The 21,065-nt window shown below is 53.2% G+C and overlaps 9 non-coding genes across 9 annotated transcripts; all 9 read left to right on the top strand.

Moving 5' to 3' along the window:
• Positions 1-1,136: 1,136 nt before the first annotated feature.
• Positions 1,137-1,219, top strand: TRNAL-UAA (transfer RNA leucine (anticodon UAA)). The gene has a single exon. It is a non-coding gene; the product is annotated as a tRNA-Leu (tRNA).
• A 2,137-nt stretch (positions 1,220-3,356) lies between these two features.
• On the top strand, positions 3,357-3,439 carry TRNAL-UAA (transfer RNA leucine (anticodon UAA)). Its single transcript has one exon. It is a non-coding gene; the product is annotated as a tRNA-Leu (tRNA).
• A 2,143-nt stretch (positions 3,440-5,582) lies between these two features.
• TRNAL-UAA (transfer RNA leucine (anticodon UAA)) lies at positions 5,583-5,665 on the top strand. Its single transcript has one exon. It is a non-coding gene; the product is annotated as a tRNA-Leu (tRNA).
• Positions 5,666-7,802: 2,137 nt separating this feature from the next.
• Positions 7,803-7,885, top strand: TRNAL-UAA (transfer RNA leucine (anticodon UAA)). The gene has a single exon. It is a non-coding gene; the product is annotated as a tRNA-Leu (tRNA).
• A 2,143-nt stretch (positions 7,886-10,028) lies between these two features.
• TRNAL-UAA (transfer RNA leucine (anticodon UAA)) lies at positions 10,029-10,111 on the top strand. The gene has a single exon. It is a non-coding gene; the product is annotated as a tRNA-Leu (tRNA).
• Positions 10,112-12,248: 2,137 nt separating this feature from the next.
• TRNAL-UAA (transfer RNA leucine (anticodon UAA)) lies at positions 12,249-12,331 on the top strand. The gene has a single exon. It is a non-coding gene; the product is annotated as a tRNA-Leu (tRNA).
• A 2,143-nt stretch (positions 12,332-14,474) lies between these two features.
• Positions 14,475-14,557, top strand: TRNAL-UAA (transfer RNA leucine (anticodon UAA)). Its single transcript has one exon. It is a non-coding gene; the product is annotated as a tRNA-Leu (tRNA).
• Positions 14,558-16,694: 2,137 nt separating this feature from the next.
• Positions 16,695-16,777, top strand: TRNAL-UAA (transfer RNA leucine (anticodon UAA)). Its single transcript has one exon. It is a non-coding gene; the product is annotated as a tRNA-Leu (tRNA).
• Positions 16,778-18,920: 2,143 nt separating this feature from the next.
• On the top strand, positions 18,921-19,003 carry TRNAL-UAA (transfer RNA leucine (anticodon UAA)). Its single transcript has one exon. It is a non-coding gene; the product is annotated as a tRNA-Leu (tRNA).
• The last annotated feature ends 2,062 nt before the right edge of the window (positions 19,004-21,065 follow it).

Consider the following 21,065-nt stretch of genomic DNA (forward strand, 5'->3'; position numbering starts at 1 on the left):
TGCGAAAATCAAATTAGGAGCCAGATTGCGGGATGCTAGGCAAACTGTTTGTCAGAAAAGCAAATTCATTTTGAGAAGCCCTGACCTGCGGGAAGGAAAAGCATTCAAGGGCAGAAGAAGGACTGTTCCCTGACCGGGAATCGAACCCAGGCCGCGGTGGTGAGAGCGCCGAATCCTAACCACTAGACCACCAGGGAACCCACAGCCATACAGCAAAAGTTCCTACACTGCTCTCCTAGTGACAAAGCTCATGGGGGCTGAAAGCATATTTTATTCTACAGCGAATATGAATCAGAACTTGAAAAAACACTCATGATTCCACCAGACTGTTTGTCACTTCCAAGCACAGGCCATCCCCTCCCCCGTGCTACTGAACCGACGAATTCCTGTACAATCGGGATCCCCGGGAAATCACAAGAGGGACACCTAGTGGCCGCTGATAGCTCAAAGACAGCTGGTACACCTTCTCACACCTACCTCGTTATTCAGCTTGCTGGAAGAATACATTGCGAATGACCGATTCAAGAGTGCAAGGGAGAAGAGTGCTCCAAAGTAGATGTATACATCGCAGCCGGGTTTTCCAGCAATTTACCTTTCTGATGAGCTGGTACTGCACTTTACGCCCACATAGAGCACCTGACTGGGTGGGGGACTGCGTGCGCATGAAGGTGGCTGAGGGCAATGGGAGCAAAGCAACCTGGGACACAGGGGACCCAGCCCCTTTCCTCTGCTTTCGTCTATAGGTCAGGGTGCCTTTTTAAGGACGTTCGATTAAAAAAAGCTGAGCTGCGTGGACAAATTACGCACGTCTACGAGGGATCTTCCCTGACCGGGAATCGAACCCGGGCCGCGGCGGTGAAAGCGCCGAATCCTAGCCACTAGACCACCAGGGAGGAGATGCTCTTGTGAGCCTGCCTTGCTCACTTCCTTATTGTGACTAAGCTAACTCCACTGTATAGATTGCCCATAAAGTACGAGTGGGGAAAAGTTAGGTGTCACACAGTGTGTTTGTCATAAGCAATTACCTTTATCCTCCTGCAAAAGCCTTTTTACTCTGCAATCACCTCTTGCTGGACAGCCTGCGCTGGAGCAGCCAGCATGAAAAGGGAGCTGAGTAAGGCAGGGCCTAGGGTCTCACCAGGGTGGCCGAGTGGTTAAGGCGTTGGACTTAAGATCCAATGGACAGTTGTCCGCATGGGTTCGAGCCCCATCCCTGGTATGGGTTTTCAGCGGGTGTGTAGGAACTTGCAGATGCTTTTTTAAAGCATTTTCCTCTGCCCTCCTCACCCTCCCAGTGCCCTTCCTTAACAGTCCCAATTCACGTCTCAGCTGTGGGGTCTGCTGCTACTCTGCACTTAGCATGGATGCTTCCCAAAGCAATGCAGTGCCACCTACGCAGAGCCCCTGCTTAGAGAAATACACCTCCTATGTCTTTTCCCACTGAAGGGAGCAGGAGGAAGTACTTGCTTCCTGGGGAACATGGGCCTGCCAGTGGAATTTGTTAACCCGCCTCTTGCGGATTTCTCCCCTTTCTTTGATTTACACCTGCAGGCTCTCCCTTGCCATCGGAGCAGGATCTGCTGATGCAGGCCCGGCTGGATCAAATGTGCAAAGGCTTGTCCCCAGGCCTCGGGAAAAAATTGAGCAGAGATTCCCGCCTCCGCCTCCGCCTCCTCTTGCCTTCCGAACGGGCTTCCAAACGGGCAATGCCCTGACGGGTCCCCCACGCCCCATCCTGCCCATGCCCACACCCCTGTATATGAGGGTGACCCATGTCCCTCACCCTCCATGCTCGAACGGAAGACACGTGTGTCCTGAGGGGAGCGCCAGACAGGCATTTCTCCGGCCAGGCAGACCCCTGCAGCACCCGTTAAGCTCCAAAGCCTGTACATTCCCAAGATGCCACTGGTCACTATGCAAATCAGACAGCCCTGGCCACACCCTCTCCGCCGCTGGGCTCTGCTGCTTTCGGTACGTGCAGCTCAGCTTTCTATTACCCTGAACCAGACTTCCGTTTCAGCAAAAAGGTGGGTTGCAGTGCGTCCGGGATGCCATTTGGAGATAAAGCCTGCGGCCCTGTCAAAGATGACTTCCTGCCGCACACCATGTGGTCAGAAGCCTACGAAAAGAAGCGCACCTCGGAATACAGAATCTCACTTCCTCAAGAGCCTTGCACAAGAGATTTTCCTCCCGCCGAGGAAAGCAACTCAAAGGGAACCTTGCGAAAATCAAATTAGGAGCCAGATTGCGGGATGCTAGGCAAACTGTTTGTCAGAAAAGCAAATTCATTTTGAGAAGCCCTGACCTGCGGGAAGGAAAAGCATTCAAGGGCAGAAGAAGGACTGTTCCCTGACCGGGAATCGAACCCAGGCCGCGGTGGTGAGAGCGCCGAATCCTAACCACTAGACCACCAGGGAACCCACAGCCATACAGCAAAAGTTCCTACACTGCTCTCCTAGTGACAAAGCTCATGGGGGCTGAAAGCATATTTTATTCTACAGCGAATATGAATCAGAACTTGAAAAAACACTCATGATTCCACCAGACTGTTTGTCACTTCCAAGCACAGGCCATCCCCTCCCCCGTGCTACTGAACCGACGAATTCCTGTACAATCGGGATCCCCGGGAAATCACAAGAGGGACACCTAGTGGCCGCTGATAGCTCAAAGACAGCTGGTACACCTTCTCACACCTACCTCGTTATTCAGCTTGCTGGAAGAATACATTGCGAATGACCGATTCAAGAGTGCAAGGGAGAAGAGTGCTCCAAAGTAGATGTATACATCGCAGCCGGGTTTTCCAGCAATTTACCTTTCTGATGAGCTGGTACTGCACTTTACGCCCACATAGAGCACCTGACTGGGTGGGGGACTGCGTGCGCATGAAGGTGGCTGAGGGCAATGGGAGCAAAGCAACCTGGGACACAGGGGACCCAGCCCCTTTCCTCTGCTTTCGTCTATAGGTCAGGGTGCCTTTTTAAGGACGTTCGATTAAAAAAAGCTGAGCTGCGTGGACAAATTACGCACGTCTACGAGGGATCTTCCCTGACCGGGAATCGAACCCGGGCCGCGGCGGTGAAAGCGCCGAATCCTAGCCACTAGACCACCAGGGAGGAGATGCTCTTGTGAGCCTGCCTTGCTCACTTCCTTATTGTGACTAAGCTAACTCCACTGTATAGATTGCCCATAAAGTACGAGTGGGGAAAAGTTAGGTGTCACACAGTGTGTTTGTCATAAGCAATTACCTTTATCCTCCTGCAAAAGCCTTTTTACTCTGCAATCACCTCTTGCTGGACAGCCTGCGCTGGAGCAGCCAGCATGAAAAGGGAGCTGAGTAAGGCAGGGCCTAGGGTCTCACCAGGGTGGCCGAGTGGTTAAGGCGTTGGACTTAAGATCCAATGGACAGTTGTCCGCATGGGTTCGAGCCCCATCCCTGGTATGGGTTTTCAGCGGGTGTGTAGGAACTTGCAGATGCTTTTTTAAAGCATTTTCCTCTGCCCTCCTCACCCTCCCAGTGCCCTTCCTTAACAGTCCCAATTCACGTCTCAGCTGTGGGGTCTGCTGCTACTCTGCACTTAGCATGGATGCTTCCCAAAGCAATGCAGTGCCACCTACGCAGAGCCCCTGCTTAGAGAAATACACCTCCTATGTCTTTTCCCACTGAAGGGAGCAGGAGGAAGTACTTGCTTCCTGGGGAACATGGGCCTGCCAGTGGAATTTGTTAACCCGCCTCTTGCGGATTTCTCCCCTTTCTTTGATTTACACCTGCAGGCTCTCCCTTGCCATCGGAGCAGGATCTGCTGATGCAGGCCCGGCTGGATCAAATGTGCAAAGGCTTGTCCCCAGGCCTCGGGAAAAAATTGAGCAGAGATTCCCGCCTCCGCCTCCGCCTCCTCTTGCCTTCCGAACGGGCTTCCAAACGGGCAATGCCCTGACGGGTCCCCCACGCCCCATCCTGCCCATGCCCACACCCCTGTATATGAGGGTGACCCATGTCCCTCACCCTCCATGCTCGAACGGAAGACACGTGTGTCCTGAGGGGAGCGCCAGACAGGCATTTCTCCGGCCAGGCAGACCCCTGCAGCACCCGTTAAGCTCCAAAGCCTGTACATTCCCAAGATGCCACTGGTCACTATGCAAATCAGACAGCCCTGGCCACACCCTCTCCGCCGCTGGGCTCTGCTGCTTTCGGTACGTGCAGCTCAGCTTTCTATTACCCTGAACCAGACTTCCGTTTCAGCAAAAAGGTGGGTTGCAGTGCGTCCGGGATGCCATTTGGAGATAAAGCCTGCGGCCCTGTCAAAGATGACTTCCTGCCGCACACCATGTGGTCAGAAGCCTACGAAAAGAAGCGCACCTCGGAATACAGAATCTCACTTCCTCAAGAGCCTTGCACAAGAGATTTTCCTCCCGCCGAGGAAAGCAACTCAAAGGGAACCTTGCGAAAATCAAATTAGGAGCCAGATTGCGGGATGCTAGGCAAACTGTTTGTCAGAAAAGCAAATTCATTTTGAGAAGCCCTGACCTGCGGGAAGGAAAAGCATTCAAGGGCAGAAGAAGGACTGTTCCCTGACCGGGAATCGAACCCAGGCCGCGGTGGTGAGAGCGCCGAATCCTAACCACTAGACCACCAGGGAACCCACAGCCATACTGCAAAAGTTCCTACACTGCTCTCCTAGTGACAAAGCTCATGGGGGCTGAAAGCATTTTTTATTCTACAGCGAATATGAATCAGAACTTGAAAAAACACTCATGATTCCACCAGACTGTTTGTCACTTCCAAGCACAGGCCATCCCCTCCCCCGTGCTACTGAACCGACGAATTCCTGTACAATCGGGATCCCCGGGAAATCACAAGAGGGACACCTAGTGGCCGCTGATAGCTCAAAGACAGCTGGTACACCTTCTCACACCTACCTCGTTATTCAGCTTGCTGGAAGAATACATTGCGAATGACCGATTCAAGAGTGCAAGGGAGAAGAGTGCTCCAAAGTAGATGTATACATCGCAGCCGGGTTTTCCAGCAATTTACCTTTCTGATGAGCTGGTACTGCACTTTACGCCCACATAGAGCACCTGACTGGGTGGGGGACTGCGTGCGCATGAAGGTGGCTGAGGGCAATGGGAGCAAAGCAACCTGGGACACAGGGGACCCAGCCCCTTTCCTCTGCTTTCGTCTATAGGTCGGGGTGCCTTTTTAAGGACCTTCGATTAAAAAAAGCTGAGCTGCGTGGACAAATTACGCACGTCTACGTCTTAGAGAGATCTTCCCTGACCGGGAATCGAACCCGGGCCGCGGCGGTGAAAGCGCCAAATCCTAGCCACTAGACCACCAGGGAGGAGATGCTCTTGTGAGCCTGCCTTGCTCACTTCCTTATTGTGACTAAGCTAACTCCACTGTATAGATTGCCCATAAAGTACGAGTGGGGAAAAGTTAGGTGTCACACAGTGTGTTTGTCATAAGCAATTACCTTTATCCTCCTGCAAAAGCCTTTTTACTCTGCAATCACCTCTTGCTGGACAGCCTGCGCTGGAGCAGCCAGCATGAAAAGGGAGCTGAGTAAGGCAGGGCCTAGGGTCTCACCAGGGTGGCCGAGTGGTTAAGGCGTTGGACTTAAGATCCAATGGACAGTTGTCCGCATGGGTTCGAGCCCCATCCCTGGTATGGGTTTTCAGCGGGTGTGTAGGAACTTGCAGATGCTTTTGTAAAGCATTTTCCTCTGCCCTCCTCACCCTCCCAGTGCCCTTCCTTAACAGTCCCAATTCACGTCTCAGCTGTGGGGTCTGCTGCTACTCTGCACTTAGCATGGATGCTTCCCAAAGCAATGCAGTGCCACCTACGCAGAGCCCCTGCTTAGAGAAATACACCTCCTATGTCTTTTCCCACTGAAGGGAGCAGGAGGAAGTACTTGCTTCCTGGGGAACATGGGCCTGCCAGTGGAATTTGTTAACCCGCCTCTTGCGGATTTCTCCCCTTTCTTTGATTTACACCTGCAGGCTCTCCCTTGCCATCGGAGCAGGATCTGCTGATGCAGGCCCGGCTGGATCAAATGTGCAAAGGCTTGTCCCCAGGCCTCGGGAAAAAATTGAGCAGAGATTCCCGCCTCCGCCTCCGCCTCCTCTTGCCTTCCGAACGGGCTTCCAAACGGGCAATGCCCTGACGGGTCCCCCACGCCCCATCCTGCCCATGCCCACACCCCTGTATATGAGGGTGACCCATGTCCCTCACCCTCCATGCTCGAACGGAAGACACGTGTGTCCTGAGGGGAGCGCCAGACAGGCATTTCTCCGGCCAGGCAGACCCCTGCAGCACCCGTTAAGCTCCAAAGCCTGTACATTCCCAAGATGCCACTGGTCACTATGCAAATCAGACAGCCCTGGCCACACCCTCTCCGCCGCTGGGCTCTGCTGCTTTCGGTACGTGCAGCTCAGCTTTCTATTACCCTGAACCAGACTTCCGTTTCAGCAAAAAGGTGGGTTGCAGTGCGTCCGGGATGCCATTTGGAGATAAAGCCTGCGGCCCTGTCAAAGATGACTTCCTGCCGCACACCATGTGGTCAGAAGCCTACGAAAAGAAGCGCACCTCGGAATACAGAATCTCACTTCCTCAAGAGCCTTGCACAAGAGATTTTCCTCCCGCCGAGGAAAGCAACTCAAAGGGAACCTTGCGAAAATCAAATTAGGAGCCAGATTGCGGGATGCTAGGCAAACTGTTTGTCAGAAAAGCAAATTCATTTTGAGAAGCCCTGACCTGCGGGAAGGAAAAGCATTCAAGGGCAGAAGAAGGACTGTTCCCTGACCGGGAATCGAACCCAGGCCGCGGTGGTGAGAGCGCCGAATCCTAACCACTAGACCACCAGGGAACCCACAGCCATACAGCAAAAGTTCCTACACTGCTCTCCTAGTGACAAAGCTCATGGGGGCTGAAAGCATATTTTATTCTACAGCGAATATGAATCAGAACTTGAAAAAACACTCATGATTCCACCAGACTGTTTGTCACTTCCAAGCACAGGCCATCCCCTCCCCCGTGCTACTGAACCGACGAATTCCTGTACAATCGGGATCCCCGGGAAATCACAAGAGGGACACCTAGTGGCCGCTGATAGCTCAAAGACAGCTGGTACACCTTCTCACACCTACCTCGTTATTCAGCTTGCTGGAAGAATACATTGCGAATGACCGATTCAAGAGTGCAAGGGAGAAGAGTGCTCCAAAGTAGATGTATACATCGCAGCCGGGTTTTCCAGCAATTTACCTTTCTGATGAGCTGGTACTGCACTTTACGCCCACATAGAGCACCTGACTGGGTGGGGGACTGCGTGCGCATGAAGGTGGCTGAGGGCAATGGGAGCAAAGCAACCTGGGACACAGGGGACCCAGCCCCTTTCCTCTGCTTTCGTCTATAGGTCAGGGTGCCTTTTTAAGGACGTTCGATTAAAAAAAGCTGAGCTGCGTGGACAAATTACGCACGTCTACGAGGGATCTTCCCTGACCGGGAATCGAACCCGGGCCGCGGCGGTGAAAGCGCCGAATCCTAGCCACTAGACCACCAGGGAGGAGATGCTCTTGTGAGCCTGCCTTGCTCACTTCCTTATTGTGACTAAGCTAACTCCACTGTATAGATTGCCCATAAAGTACGAGTGGGGAAAAGTTAGGTGTCACACAGTGTGTTTGTCATAAGCAATTACCTTTATCCTCCTGCAAAAGCCTTTTTACTCTGCAATCACCTCTTGCTGGACAGCCTGCGCTGGAGCAGCCAGCATGAAAAGGGAGCTGAGTAAGGCAGGGCCTAGGGTCTCACCAGGGTGGCCGAGTGGTTAAGGCGTTGGACTTAAGATCCAATGGACAGTTGTCCGCATGGGTTCGAGCCCCATCCCTGGTATGGGTTTTCAGCGGGTGTGTAGGAACTTGCAGATGCTTTTTTAAAGCATTTTCCTCTGCCCTCCTCACCCTCCCAGTGCCCTTCCTTAACAGTCCCAATTCACGTCTCAGCTGTGGGGTCTGCTGCTACTCTGCACTTAGCATGGATGCTTCCCAAAGCAATGCAGTGCCACCTACGCAGAGCCCCTGCTTAGAGAAATACACCTCCTATGTCTTTTCCCACTGAAGGGAGCAGGAGGAAGTACTTGCTTCCTGGGGAACATGGGCCTGCCAGTGGAATTTGTTAACCCGCCTCTTGCGGATTTCTCCCCTTTCTTTGATTTACACCTGCAGGCTCTCCCTTGCCATCGGAGCAGGATCTGCTGATGCAGGCCCGGCTGGATCAAATGTGCAAAGGCTTGTCCCCAGGCCTCGGGAAAAAATTGAGCAGAGATTCCCGCCTCCGCCTCCGCCTCCTCTTGCCTTCCGAACGGGCTTCCAAACGGGCAATGCCCTGACGGGTCCCCCACGCCCCATCCTGCCCATGCCCACACCCCTGTATATGAGGGTGACCCATGTCCCTCACCCTCCATGCTCGAACGGAAGACACGTGTGTCCTGAGGGGAGCGCCAGACAGGCATTTCTCCGGCCAGGCAGACCCCTGCAGCACCCGTTAAGCTCCAAAGCCTGTACATTCCCAAGATGCCACTGGTCACTATGCAAATCAGACAGCCCTGGCCACACCCTCTCCGCCGCTGGGCTCTGCTGCTTTCGGTACGTGCAGCTCAGCTTTCTATTACCCTGAACCAGACTTCCGTTTCAGCAAAAAGGTGGGTTGCAGTGCGTCCGGGATGCCATTTGGAGATAAAGCCTGCGGCCCTGTCAAAGATGACTTCCTGCCGCACACCATGTGGTCAGAAGCCTACGAAAAGAAGCGCACCTCGGAATACAGAATCTCACTTCCTCAAGAGCCTTGCACAAGAGATTTTCCTCCCGCCGAGGAAAGCAACTCAAAGGGAACCTTGCGAAAATCAAATTAGGAGCCAGATTGCGGGATGCTAGGCAAACTGTTTGTCAGAAAAGCAAATTCATTTTGAGAAGCCCTGACCTGCGGGAAGGAAAAGCATTCAAGGGCAGAAGAAGGACTGTTCCCTGACCGGGAATCGAACCCAGGCCGCGGTGGTGAGAGCGCCGAATCCTAACCACTAGACCACCAGGGAACCCACAGCCATACTGCAAAAGTTCCTACACTGCTCTCCTAGTGACAAAGCTCATGGGGGCTGAAAGCATTTTTTATTCTACAGCGAATATGAATCAGAACTTGAAAAAACACTCATGATTCCACCAGACTGTTTGTCACTTCCAAGCACAGGCCATCCCCTCCCCCGTGCTACTGAACCGACGAATTCCTGTACAATCGGGATCCCCGGGAAATCACAAGAGGGACACCTAGTGGCCGCTGATAGCTCAAAGACAGCTGGTACACCTTCTCACACCTACCTCGTTATTCAGCTTGCTGGAAGAATACATTGCGAATGACCGATTCAAGAGTGCAAGGGAGAAGAGTGCTCCAAAGTAGATGTATACATCGCAGCCGGGTTTTCCAGCAATTTACCTTTCTGATGAGCTGGTACTGCACTTTACGCCCACATAGAGCACCTGACTGGGTGGGGGACTGCGTGCGCATGAAGGTGGCTGAGGGCAATGGGAGCAAAGCAACCTGGGACACAGGGGACCCAGCCCCTTTCCTCTGCTTTCGTCTATAGGTCGGGGTGCCTTTTTAAGGACCTTCGATTAAAAAAAGCTGAGCTGCGTGGACAAATTACGCACGTCTACGTCTTAGAGAGATCTTCCCTGACCGGGAATCGAACCCGGGCCGCGGCGGTGAAAGCGCCAAATCCTAGCCACTAGACCACCAGGGAGGAGATGCTCTTGTGAGCCTGCCTTGCTCACTTCCTTATTGTGACTAAGCTAACTCCACTGTATAGATTGCCCATAAAGTACGAGTGGGGAAAAGTTAGGTGTCACACAGTGTGTTTGTCATAAGCAATTACCTTTATCCTCCTGCAAAAGCCTTTTTACTCTGCAATCACCTCTTGCTGGACAGCCTGCGCTGGAGCAGCCAGCATGAAAAGGGAGCTGAGTAAGGCAGGGCCTAGGGTCTCACCAGGGTGGCCGAGTGGTTAAGGCGTTGGACTTAAGATCCAATGGACAGTTGTCCGCATGGGTTCGAGCCCCATCCCTGGTATGGGTTTTCAGCGGGTGTGTAGGAACTTGCAGATGCTTTTGTAAAGCATTTTCCTCTGCCCTCCTCACCCTCCCAGTGCCCTTCCTTAACAGTCCCAATTCACGTCTCAGCTGTGGGGTCTGCTGCTACTCTGCACTTAGCATGGATGCTTCCCAAAGCAATGCAGTGCCACCTACGCAGAGCCCCTGCTTAGAGAAATACACCTCCTATGTCTTTTCCCACTGAAGGGAGCAGGAGGAAGTACTTGCTTCCTGGGGAACATGGGCCTGCCACTGGAATTTGTTAACCCGCCTCTTGCGGATTTCTCCCCTTTCTTTGATTTACACCTGCAGGCTCTCCCTTGCCATCGGAGCAGGATCTGCTGATGCAGGCCCGGCAGGATCAAATGTGCAAAGGCTTGTCCCCAGGCCTCGGGAAAAAATTGAGCAGAGATTCCCACCTCCGCCTCCTCTTGCCTTCCGAACGGGCTTCCAAACGGGCAATGCCCTGACGGGTCCCCCACGCCCCATCCTGCCCATGCCCACACCCCTGTATATGAGGGTGACCCATGTCCCTCACCCTCCATGCTCGAACGGAAGACACGTGTGTCCTGAGGGGAGCGCCAGACAGGCATTTCTCCGGCCAGGCAGACCCCTGCAGCACCCGTTAGGCTCCAAAGCCTGTACATTCCCAAGATGCCACTGGTCACTATGCAAATCAGACAGCCCTGGCCACACCCTCTCCGCCGCTGGGCTCTGCTGCTTTCGGTACGTGCAGCTCAGCTTTTTCTTACCCTGAACCAGACTTCCATTTCAGCAAAAAGGTGGGTTGCAGTGGGTCCGGGATGCCATTTGGAGACAAAGCCTGCGGCCCTGTCAAAGATGACTTCCTGCCGCACACCATGTGGTCAGAAGCCTACGAAAAGAAGCGCACCTCGGAATACAGAATCTCACTTCCTCAAGAGCCTTGCACAAGAGATTTTCCTCCCGCCGAGGAAAGCAACTCAAAGGGAACCTTGCGAAAATCAAATTAGGAGCCAGATTGCGGGATGCTAGGCAAACTGTTTGTCAGAAAAGCAAATTCATTTTGAGAAGCCCTGACCTGCGGGAAGGAAAAGCATTCAAGGGCAGAAGAAGGACTGTTTCCTGACCGGGAATCGAACCCGGGCCGCGGCGGTGAGAGCGCAGAATCCTAACCACTAGACCACCAGGGAACCCAGAGCCATACAGCAAAAGTTCCTACACTGCTCTCCTAGTGACAAAGCTCATGGGGGCTGAAAGCATATTTTATTCTACAGCGAATATGAATCAGAACTTGAAAAAACACTCATGATTCCACCAGACTGTTTGTCACTTCCAAGCACAGGCCATCCCCTCCCCCGTGCTACTGAACCGACGAATTCCTGTACAATCGGGATCCCCGGGAAATCACAAGAGGGACACCTAGTGGCCGCTGATAGCTCAAAGACAGCTGGTACACCTTCTCACACCTACCTCGTTATTCAGCTTGCTGGAAGAATACATTGCGAATGACCGATTCAAGAGTGCAAGGGAGAAGAGTGCTCCAAAGTAGATGTATACATCGCAGCCGGGTTTTCCAGCAATTTACCTTTCTGATGAGCTGGTACTGCACTTTACGCCCACATAGAGCACCTGACTGGGTGGGGGACTGCGTGCGCATGAAGGTGGCTGAGGGCAATGGGAGCAAAGCAACCTGGGACACAGGGGACCCAGCCCCTTTCCTCTGCTTTCGTCTATAGGTCGGGGTGCCTTTTTAAGGACCTTCGATTAAAAAAAGCTGAGCTGCGTGGACAAATTACGCACGTCTACGTCTTAGAGGGATCTTCCCTGACCGGGAATCGAACCCGGGCCGCGGCGGTGAAAGCGCCGAATCCTAGCCACTAGACCACCAGGGAGGAGATGCTCTTGTGAGCCTGCCTTGCTCACTTCCTTATTGTGACTAAGCTAACTCCACTGTATAGATTGCCCATAAAGTACGAGTGGGGAAAAGTTAGGTGTCACACAGTGTGTTTGTCATAAGCAATTACCTTTATCCTCCTGCAAAAGCCTTTTTACTCTGCAATCACCTCTTGCTGGACAGCCTGCGCTGGAGCAGCCAGCATGAAAAGGGAGCTGAGTAAGGCAGGGCCTAGGGTCTCACCAGGGTGGCCGAGTGGTTAAGGCGTTGGACTTAAGATCCAATGGACAGTTGTCCGCATGGGTTCGAGCCCCATCCCTGGTATGGGTTTTCAGCGGGTGTGTAGGAACTTGCAGATGCTTTTTTAAAGCATTTTCCTCTGCCCTCCTCACCCTCCCAGTGCCCTTCCTTAACAGTCCCAATTCACGTCTCAGCTGTGGGGTCTGCTGCTACTCTGCACTTAGCATGGATGCTTCCCAAAGCAATGCAGTGCCACCTACGCAGAGCCCCTGCTTAGAGAAATACACCTCCTATGTCTTTTCCCACTGAAGGGAGCAGGAGGAAGTACTTGCTTCCTGGGGAACATGGGCCTGCCACTGGAATTTGTTAACCCGCCTCTTGCGGATTTCTCCCCTTTCTTTGATTTACACCTGCAGGCTCTCCCTTGCCATCGGAGCAGGATCTGCTGATGCAGGCCCGGCTGGATCAAATGTGCAAAGGCTTGTCCCCAGGCCTCGGGAAAAAATTGAGCAGAGATTCCCGCCTCCGCCTCCGCCTCCTCTTGCCTTCCGAACGGGCTTCCAAACGGGCAATGCCCTGACGGGTCCCCCACGCCCCATCCTGCCCATGCCCACACCCCTGTATATGAGGGTGACCCATGTCCCTCACCCTCCATGCTCGAACGGAAGACACGTGTGTCCTGAGGGGAGCGCCAGACAGGCATTTCTCCGGCCAGGCAGACCCCTGCAGCACCCGTTAGGCTCCAAAGCCTGTACATTCCCAAGATGCCACTGGTCACTATGCAAATCAGACAGCCCTGGCCACACCCTCTCCGCCGCTGGGCTCTGCTGCTTTCGGTACGTGCAGCTCAGCTTTTTCTTACCCTGAACCAGACTTCCGTTTCAGCAAAAAGGTGGGTTGCAGTGGGTCCGGGATGCCATTTGGAGACAAAGCCTGCGGCCCTGTCAAAGATGACTTCCTGCCGCACACCATGTGGTCAGAAGCCTACGAAAAGAAGCGCACCTCGGAATACAGAATCTCACTTCCTCAAGAGCCTTGCACAAGAGATTTTCCTCCCGCCGAGGAAAGCAACTCAAAGGGAACCTTGCGAAAATCAAATTAGGAGCCAGATTGCGGGATGCTAGGCAAACTGTTTGTCAGAAAAGCAAATTCATTTTGAGAAGCCCTGACCTGCGGGAAGGAAAAGCATTCAAGGGCAGAAGAAGGACTGTTCCCTGACCGGGAATCGAACCCGGGCCGCGGCGGTGAGAGCGCAGAATCCTAACCACTAGACCACCAGGGAACCCAGAGCCATACAGCAAAAGTTCCTACACTGCTCTCCTAGTGACAAAGCTCATGGGGGCTGAAAGCATATTTTATTCTACAGCGAATATGAATCAGAACTTGAAAAAACACTCATGATTCCACCAGACTGTTTGTCACTTCCAAGCACAGGCCATCCCCTCCCCCGTGCTACTGAACCGACGAATTCCTGTACAATCGGGATCCCCGGGAAATCACAAGAGGGACACCTAGTGGCCGCTGATAGCTCAAAGACAGCTGGTACACCTTCTCACACCTACCTCGTTATTCAGCTTGCTGGAAGAATACATTGCGAATGACCGATTCAAGAGTGCAAGGGAGAAGAGTGCTCCAAAGTAGATGTATACATCGCAGCCGGGTTTTCCAGCAATTTACCTTTCTGATGAGCTGGTACTGCACTTTACGCCCACATAGAGCACCTGACTGGGTGGGGGACTGCGTGCGCATGAAGGTGGCTGAGGGCAATGGGAGCAAAGCAACCTGGGACACAGGGGACCCAGCCCCTTTCCTCTGCTTTCGTCTATAGGTCGGGGTGCCTTTTTAAGGACCTTCGATTAAAAAAAGCTGAGCTGCGTGGACAAATTACGCACGTCTACGTCTTAGAGGGATCTTCCCTGACCGGGAATCGAACCCGGGCCGCGGCGGTGAAAGCGCCGAATCCTAGCCACTAGACCACCAGGGAGGAGATGCTCTTGTGAGCCTGCCTTGCTCACTTCCTTATTGTGACTAAGCTAACTCCACTGTATAGATTGCCCATAAAGTACGAGTGGGGAAAAGTTAGGTGTCACACAGTGTGTTTGTCATAAGCAATTACCTTTATCCTCCTGCAAAAGCCTTTTTACTCTGCAATCACCTCTTGCTGGACAGCCTGCGCTGGAGCAGCCAGCATGAAAAGGGAGCTGAGTAAGGCAGGGCCTAGGGTCTCACCAGGGTGGCCGAGTGGTTAAGGCGTTGGACTTAAGATCCAATGGACAGTTGTCCGCATGGGTTCGAGCCCCATCCCTGGTATGGGTTTTCAGCGGGTGTGTAGGAACTTGCAGATGCTTTTGTAAAGCATTTTCCTCTGCCCTCCTCACCCTCCCATTGCCCTTCCTTAACAGTCCCAATTCACGTCTCAGCTGTGGGGTCTGCTGCTACTCTGCACTTAGCATGGATGCTTCCCAAAGCAATGCAGTGCCACCTACGCAGAGCCCCTGCTTAGAGAAATACACCTCCTATGTCTTTTCCCACTGAAGGGAGCAGGAGGAAGTACTTGCTTCCTGGGGAACATGGGCCTGCCACTGGAATTTGTTAACCCGCCTCTTGCGGATTTCTCCCCTTTCTTTGATTTACACCTGCAGGCTCTCCCTTGCCATCGGAGCAGGATCTGCTGATGCAGGCCCGGCAGGATCAAATGTGCAAAGGCTTGTCCCCAGGCCTCGGGAAAAAATTGAGCAGAGATTCCCACCTCCGCCTCCTCTTGCCTTCCGAACGGGCTTCCAAACGGGCAATGCCCTGACGGGTCCCCCACGCCCCATCCTGCCCATGCCCACACCCCTGTATATGAGGGTGACCCATGTCCCTCACCCTCCATGCTCGAACGGAAGACACGTGTGTCCTGAGGGGAGCGCCAGACAGGCATTTCTCCGGCCAGGCAGACCCCTGCAGCACCCGTTAGGCTCCAAAGCCTGTACATTCCCAAGATGCCACTGGTCACTATGCAAATCAGACAGCCCTGGCCACACCCTCTCCGCCGCTGGGCTCTGCTGCTTTCGGTACGTGCAGCTCAGCTTTTTCTTACCCTGAACCAGACTTCCATTTCAGCAAAAAGGTGGGTTGCAGTGGGTCCGGGATGCCATTTGGAGACAAAGCCTGCGGCCCTGTCAAAGATGACTTCCTGCCGCACACCATGTGGTCAGAAGCCTACGAAAAGAAGCGCACCTCGGAATACAGAATCTCACTTCCTCAAGAGCCTTGCACAAGAGATTTTCCTCCCGCCGAGGAAAGCAACTCAAAGGGAACCTTGCGAAAATCAAATTAGGAGCCAGATTGCGGGATGCTAGGCAAACTGTTTGTCAGAAAAGCAAATTCATTTTGAGAAGCCCTGACCTGCGGGAAGGAAAAGCATTCAAGGGCAGAAGAAGGACTGTTTCCTGACCGGGAATCGAACCCGGGCCGCGGCGGTGAGAGCGCAGAATCCTAACCACTAGACCACCAGGGAACCCAGAGCCATACAGCAAAAGTTCCTACACTGCTCTCCTAGTGACAAAGCTCATGGGGGCTGAAAGCATATTTTATTCTACAGCGAATATGAATCAGAACTTGAAAAAACACTCATGATTCCACCAGACTGTTTGTCACTTCCAAGCACAGGCCATCCCCTCCCCCGTGCTACTGAACCGACGAATTCCTGTACAATCGGGATCCCCGGGAAATCACAAGAGGGACACCTAGTGGCCGCTGATAGCTCAAAGACAGCTGGTACACCTTCTCACACCTACCTCGTTATTCAGCTTGCTGGAAGAATACATTGCGAATGACCGATTCAAGAGTGCAAGGGAGAAGAGTGCTCCAAAGTAGATGTATACATCGCAGCCGGGTTTTCCAGCAATTTACCTTTCTGATGAGCTGGTACTGCACTTTACGCCCACATAGAGCACCTGACTGGGTGGGGGACTGCGTGCGCATGAAGGTGGCTGAGGGCAATGGGAGCAAAGCAACCTGGGACACAGGGGACCCAGCCCCTTTCCTCTGCTTTCGTCTATAGGTCGGGGTGCCTTTTTAAGGACCTTCGATTAAAAAAAGCTGAGCTGCGTGGACAAATTACGCACGTCTACGTCTTAGAGGGATCTTCCCTGACCGGGAATCGAACCCGGGCCGCGGCGGTGAAAGCGCCGAATCCTAGCCACTAGACCACCAGGGAGGAGATGTTCTTGTGAGCCTGCCTTGCTCACTTCCTTATTGTGACTAAGCTAACTCCACTGTATAGATTGCCCATAAAGTACGAGTGGGGAAAAGTTAGGTGTCACACAGTGTGTTTGTCATAAGCAATTACCTTTATCCTCCTGCAAAAGCCTTTTTACTCTGCAATCACCTCTTGCTGGACAGCCTGCGCTGGAGCAGCCAGCATGAAAAGGGAGCTGAGTAAGGCAGGGCCTAGGGTCTCACCAGGGTGGCCGAGTGGTTAAGGCGTTGGACTTAAGATCCAATGGACAGTTGTCCGCATGGGTTCGAGCCCCATCCCTGGTATGGGTTTTCAGCGGGTGTGTAGGAACTTGCAGATGCTTTTTTAAAGCATTTTCCTCTGCCCTCCTCACCCTCCCAGTGCCCTTCCTTAACAGTCCCAATTCACGTCTCAGCTGTGGGGTCTGCTGCTACTCTGCACTTAGCATGGATGCTTCCCAAAGCAATGCAGTGCCACCTACGCAGAGCCCCTGCTTAGAGAAATACACCTCCTATGTCTTTTCCCACTGAAGGGAGCAGGAGGAAGTACTTGCTTCCTGGGGAACATGGGCCTGCCACTGGAATTTGTTAACCCGCCTCTTGAGGATTTCTCCCCTTTCTTTGATTTACACCTGCAGGCTCTCCCTTGCCATCGGAGCAGGATCTGCTGATGCAGGCCCGGCAGGATCAAATGTGCAAAGGCTTGTCCCCAGGCCTCGGGAAAAAATTGAGCAGAGATTCCCGCCTCCGCCTCCGCCTCCTCTTGCCTTCCGAACGGGCTTCCAAACGGGCAATGCCCTGACGGGTCCCCCACGCCCCATCCTGCCCATGCCCACACCCCTGTATATGAGGGTGACCCATGTCCCTCACCCTCCATGCTCGAACGGAAGACACGTGTGTCCTGAGGGGAGCGCCAGACAGGCATTTCTCCGGCCAGGCAGACCCCTGCAGCACCCGTTAGGCTCCAAAGCCTGTACATTCCCAAGATGCCACTGGTCACTATGCAAATCAGACAGCCCTGGCCACACCCTCTCCGCCGCTGGGCTCTGCTGCTTTCGGTACGTGCAGCTCAGCTTTTTCTTACCCTGAACCAGACTTCCGTTTCAGCAAAAAGGTGGGTTGCAGTGGGTCCGGGATGCCATTTGGAGACAAAGCCTGCGGCCCTGTCAAAGATGACTTCCTGCCGCACACCATGTGGTCAGAAGCCTACGAAAAGAAGCGCACCTCGGAATACAGAATCTCACTTCCTCAAGAGCCTTGCACAAGAGATTTTCCTCCCGCCGAGGAAAGCAACTCAAAGGGAACCTTGCGAAAATCAAATTAGGAGCCAGATTGCGGGATGCTAGGCAAACTGTTTGTCAGAAAAGCAAATTCATTTTGAGAAGCCCTGACCTGCGGGAAGGAAAAGCATTCAAGGGCAGAAGAAGGACTGTTCCCTGACCGGGAATCGAACCCGGGCCGCGGCGGTGAGAGCGCAGAATCCTAACCACTAGACCACCAGGGAACCCAGAGCCATACAGCAAAAGTTCCTACACTGCTCTCCTAGTGACAAAGCTCATGGGGGCTGAAAGCATATTTTATTCTACAGCGAATATGAATCAGAACTTGAAAAAACACTCATGATTCCACCAGACTGTTTGTCACTTCCAAGCACAGGCCATCCCCTCCCCCGTGCTACTGAACCGACGAATTCCTGTACAATCGGGATCCCCGGGAAATCACAAGAGGGACACCTAGTGGCCGCTGATAGCTCAAAGACAGCTGGTACACCTTCTCACACCTACCTCGTTATTCAGCTTGCTGGAAGAATACATTGCGAATGACCGATTCAAGAGTGCAAGGGAGAAGAGTGCTCCAAAGTAGATGTATACATCGCAGCCGGGTTTTCCAGCAATTTACCTTTCTGATGAGCTGGTACTGCACTTTACGCCCACATAGAGCACCTGACTGGGTGGGGGACTGCGTGCGCATGAAGGTGGCTGAGGGCAATGGGAGCAAAGCAACCTGGGACACAGGGGACCCAGCCCCTTTCCTCTGCTTTCGTCTATAGGTCGGGGTGCCTTTTTAAGGACCTTCGATTAAAAAAAGCTGAGCTGCGTGGACAAATTACGCACGTCTACGTCTTAGAGGGATCTTCCCTGACCGGGAATCGAACCCGGGCCGCGGCGGTGAAAGCGCCGAATCCTAGCCACTAGACCACCAGGGAGGAGATGCTCTTGTGAGCCTGCCTTGCTCACTTCCTTATTGTGACTAAGCTAACTCCACTGTATAGATTGCCCATAAAGTACGAGTGGGGAAAAGTTAGGTGTCACACAGTGTGTTTGTCATAAGCAATTACCTTTATCCTCCTGCAAAAGCCTTTTTACTCTGCAATCACCTCTTGCTGGACAGCCTGCGCTGGAGCAGCCAGCATGAAAAGGGAGCTGAGTAAGGCAGGGCCTAGGGTCTCACCAGGGTGGCCGAGTGGTTAAGGCGTTGGACTTAAGATCCAATGGACAGTTGTCCGCATGGGTTCGAGCCCCATCCCTGGTATGGGTTTTCAGCGGGTGTGTAGGAACTTGCAGATGCTTTTGTAAAGCATTTTCCTCTGCCCTCCTCACCCTCCCAGTGCCCTTCCTTAACAGTCCCAATTCACGTCTCAGCTGTGGGGTCTGCTGCTACTCTGCACTTAGCATGGATGCTTCCCAAAGCAATGCAGTGCCACCTACGCAGAGCCCCTGCTTAGAGAAATACACCTCCTATGTCTTTTCCCACTGAAGGGAGCAGGAGGAAGTACTTGCTTCCTGGGGAACATGGGCCTGCCACTGGAATTTGTTAACCCGCCTCTTGCGGATTTCTCCCCTTTCTTTGATTTACACCTGCAGGCTCTCCCTTGCCATCGGAGCAGGATCTGCTGATGCAGGCCCGGCAGGATCAAATGTGCAAAGGCTTGTCCCCAGGCCTCGGGAAAAAATTGAGCAGAGATTCCCACCTCCGCCTCCTCTTGCCTTCCGAACGGGCTTCCAAACGGGCAATGCCCTGACGGGTCCCCCACGCCCCATCCTGCCCATGCCCACACCCCTGTATATGAGGGTGACCCATGTCCCTCACCCTCCATGCTCGAACGGAAGACACGTGTGTCCTGAGGGGAGCGCCAGACAGGCATTTCTCCGGCCAGGCAGACCCCTGCAGCACCCGTTAGGCTCCAAAGCCTGTACATTCCCAAGATGCCACTGGTCACTATGCAAATCAGACAGCCCTGGCCACACCCTCTCCGCCGCTGGGCTCTGCTGCTTTCGGTACGTGCAGCTCAGCTTTTTCTTACCCTGAACCAGACTTCCGTTTCAGCAAAAAGGTGGGTTGCAGTGGGTCCGGGATGCCATTTGGAGACAAAGCCTGCGGCCCTGTCAAAGATGACTTCCTGCCGCACACCATGTGGTCAGAAGCCTACGAAAAGAAGCGCACCTCGGAATACAGAATCTCACTTCCTCAAGAGCCTTGCACAAGAGATTTTCCTCCCGCCGAGGAAAGCAACTCAAAGGGAACCTTGCGAAAATCAAATTAGGAGCCAGATTGCGGGATGCTAGGCAAACTGTTTGTCAGAAAAGCAAATTCATTTTGAGAAGCCCTGACCTGCGGGAAGGAAAAGCATTCAAGGGCAGAAGAAGGACTGTTCCCTGACCGGGAATCGAACCCGGGCCGCGGCGGTGAGAGCGCAGAATCCTAACCACTAGACCACCAGGGAACCCAGAGCCATACAGCAAAAGTTCCTACACTGCTCTCCTAGTGACAAAGCTCATGGGGGCTGAAAGCATATTTTATTCTACAGCGAATATGAATCAGAACTTGAAAAAACACTCATGATTCCACCAGACTGTTTGTCACTTCCAAGCACAGGCCATCCCCTCCCCCGTGCTACTGAACCGACGAATTCCTGTACAATCGGGATCCCCGGGAAATCACAAGAGGGACACCTAGTGGCCGCTGATAGCTCAAAGACAGCTGGTACACCTTCTCACACCTACCTCGTTATTCAGCTTGCTGGAAGAATACATTGCGAATGACCGATTCAAGAGTGCAAGGGAGAAGAGTGCTCCAAAGTAGATGTATACATCGCAGCCGGGTTTTCCAGCAATTTACCTTTCTGATGAGCTGGTACTGCACTTTACGCCCACATAGAGCACCTGACTGGGTGGGGGACTGCGTGCGCATGAAGGTGGCTGAGGGCAATGGGAGCAAAGCAACCTGGGACACAGGGGACCCAGCCCCTTTCCTCTGCTTTCGTCTATAGGTCGGGGTGCCTTTTTAAGGACCTTCGATTAAAAAAAGCTGAGCTGCGTGGACAAATTACGCACGTCTACGTCTTAGAGGGATCTTCCCTGACCGGGAATCGAACCCGGGCCGCGGCGGTGAAAGCGCCGAATCCTAGCCACTAGACCACCAGGGAGGAGATGCTCTTGTGAGCCTGCCTTGCTCACTTCCTTATTGTGACTAAGCTAACTCCACTGTATAGATTGCCCATAAAGTACGAGTGGGGAAAAGTTAGGTGTCACACAGTGTGTTTGTCATAAGCAATTACCTTTATCCTCCTGCAAAAGCCTTTTTACTCTGCAAT

The sequence above is a fragment of the Triturus cristatus genome, chromosome 5_2, assembly GCF_964204655.1.
Source record: "Triturus cristatus chromosome 5_2, aTriCri1.1, whole genome shotgun sequence".
Taxonomy (NCBI): Eukaryota; Metazoa; Chordata; class Amphibia; order Caudata; family Salamandridae; genus Triturus; species Triturus cristatus.